Source organism: Sardina pilchardus, chromosome 24 (genome assembly GCF_963854185.1).
Source record: "Sardina pilchardus chromosome 24, fSarPil1.1, whole genome shotgun sequence".
In the NCBI taxonomy this organism is placed as follows: Eukaryota; Metazoa; Chordata; class Actinopteri; order Clupeiformes; family Clupeidae; genus Sardina; species Sardina pilchardus.
Genome location: NC_085017.1, coordinates 23,735,389 through 23,738,571, shown reverse-complemented (window position 1 = coordinate 23,738,571; position 3,183 = coordinate 23,735,389).

The following is a 3,183-nucleotide window of genomic DNA, read 5'->3' as shown; positions in this document are numbered from 1 at the left end:
CAAATATTTCAGTTTTGTATAGTGGATGTGCGAAAACATGCCCAAAAACTTCAGTTCACCTCACAACACTGGAAATGCAACCTCTGGAGGAAAGGACGGAGTCGACATGTTGGAGAAGCCCTGCATTCATAAATCTAATGACCTAGATTTCAGACAGTCGAACAACAGGGAGTAATCTACCGCTGAGACATACCAGGGGCTGATGAGCGAGATGAAAAAATGTACCCAAAAAAATAAAAAAATAAAAACAAAAACTAGAATGTGAAGCATCCGACTGTAAGGACACTCAGTGTCGGCATGCCCCCCCCCCCCCCCCCCCGTTACGCACTGTCAGCCTTCACACTCAGCAGCGCGCTCAGTGGCTCACTCCAGGAACGGAGGGCTCATTAGAAACAATCTACTTCCTCTGTCTCGCACTGCCACACAGCTCTCCCTCCTATCCAGATGGATGGCTCGGCTGTCCGCGTCGATATCGTCGCTCGCTTACCAAAATGTGTCCTAAGTGAATTGTGAGCAATTACCGTTCACGATGATAGAACGCTTTGGTCGCAGCGGGCCTGACATCTTCACACATAGCGTTATCCAGAGCCATTTTCTTCGTAGATTGATTGACATAATACTTTTATCCCTGATCCAGATTGTGGCCTCCACAGCTCTGAAGTGACTGATTGCAGCAGCTACTGCTGTCAGTTTTTCACATTTCGAAGGGATACGTCTACTGGAATATGATCGATCTCTTTCTTTATAATAAAATACTGTAGGCACTCATACTGAAGATAGCATTTTCTACAGATAAATATGCCATGTGAGAGGTTTGGGGTTCTTCAACACAAGAGCCAGGATTATCAAGGTTTCCACCCGTGTTCCCTTTCATTCAGTTATATCATTGAGTTGTTACGGTCTTTACTGTAACTGTGTTAAACAAGAGCTTGTGTAAAATACAGAAATCCTTCCTCTCCCCTTTAAAAAAGGGCACGAATTAAATACAGGGTGTAATTTTGAGCCGAGGACAACTAAATGCACTCGGCAGTTCTCGGAGTATCCATAATTTAGAGTGTCTTCACTGCAGTGCTTACTGAGTTCACCGTGCTGCCGACGGGAATGCAGGCACTTGTACCTGGATGTCCTCAGCGGTAATGCAGATCAAGTGGAGAGAGCAGGTGCTGGGTGCCGATTAGAGACTGGCTGGAGCACCTTTTAGGCCAATCCTTTCCTCTTTTTCCACTACTGCGGCTATCTGGGAATGTCTGTGGGTGCATGCGTGTGTGTTTGCGTGTGTGTATATGTGTGCGTTTGAGCAGTGTGTGTGTGTGTGTGTGTGTGAGTGTGTGTGTGTTTGTACGATAGTTTTGGAAAGACGCTCCGGAGTTGAAGCTATTTTAAAACCAGCTGCACATAAGAGGAAGCCACTGGAACACTAGTGTGAAAATATTTGAGTCTAACGAGCTTACAAAAAACCCACATTTAACCATAATACAAACCACATGGGGGATGTTTGTTAAATGTGTGTTTTTCGGTCTTTCTTAAAATACTTTGTACGACTTTAAAGCGGCTCTTCAAAAACAAAATACCTTTCACACTCCGCATAGTAAATATTTACCGTCAGCACGTTAGGCGCTGCAAGAATTGCTTGTTTTTTTTTTTTTTTTTAAAGATGCCACCAAAGCCTGATGAAAATTCACATCTTTAAAAGCTTGTAGGGAACCTCAGGCTCAGCTTAATCCAGCCGTGATTCTCTCCCATCTGTTCCAGACCGCTGCGGACTGGGATCCTCAGTGATCATACACAGCCTCTAATTTGTGATGACTGATTTGCCTTCGCCCTTCTCAGCGCAGACTATAAGGGCCCAGACTTCTCCGTAAGGAGCCATTCTAGGCCAGTAACCCCCTCCATCTTCTTCTCCTCTTCTCATCGGTTTGGCTGTGGACTAACAAAATGGCACGTCACAAATTCTGCTCGCTCCGATTTTTTTTGGACGATGAAACTCCGAGCATCTGAGGGAAAAAGAAATATGTGGTGTTTTGCTTTTGCGGGGGGAAGAGCACCACATGTTTTCTCGCCATATCTAAAGTGTTCTTTCCTGCGGTAATTTTTCGAGACCATTTCAAGTTTTCAAGTTTACTGTGGAGATGATGTGAAATAACAACACGAAACAACAACACGTTCAGTAAGAGTTAGGTAACCACAACCAAAAGGGGGGGAAAAATAACACTGGCTTTGCAACAGCCTCTCACTCCTGTCCACTCTAAATGCCCAATGGGGCTCTGGCCAGGTTTGGTGACAGTGAATAGCCCCAGAGGGCTGCAGAACTTCAGCGGCAATTTCACACCTCTTTCCCCCTGTTCTGTTGCCCCCTCGTTCGCCCTACTCTTGATCTCTTGCTTTTCACCACTCTCCTTTTTCTGTCTCCTATTATTCCCCCTCTCCATCCCTCCCTTTCTTCTCCCCCTGTTCCACTTCTCCCAGTCCTGACAGACACAGACACACACACACACACACCCGCACACACACACACACTCACTCACACACACATGCTTTTTGCCAAGTGTGACTCCACATGGTGACAAGTCACATTTTCACTTAATCCATCTGGGCCGGGGCGACCTGAGAGAGCCTCGCTCCCACGTGGGCCACAGCTGCTGACTGTGACAGGGCCAGGCAGCCCCGAGGAGACGCCGAGAGACAGAGAGGGCCCCCCCCCCCCTCCGTCATCCCCACCAACCGGGCAGGCTGGCTGCAGAGATGTACACAGTAATGGGGGAGGGTGGGTAAGAGACCCTGAGAAAAAGCCCTGGAAATATGGAAACCTAAAGGACGCCGGACAGTTTGAGAGTGTTGGGATTTCAAAAAAAAAGTTAAATGAAAAGTCCGAACGTAATGGTGTTCTACGCGTAATTAAACACGGAACGGTTCCCTTCCCTTTTAGGGGGAGCAATGTTCCACGCCCCGGCCGAACGCCTCGGATGTATAAAACCGCTGAAAGGATACAAGCTCGTTTCTCAGGCGATAAGCGTCTCATCCCACAAAACCCTTCTGGGGGGAATTTGATGAGCTTCCTAACTGGACGTCTTTACACTGGCGCTCAGTAATATTCACAACAAGCTGGCCAGCCCCACGTCTAAACAATAAATTGGATTTGTAAAATCTGTGCCCTCTGCCGATTCGGAAGAATGTAACTCGCCC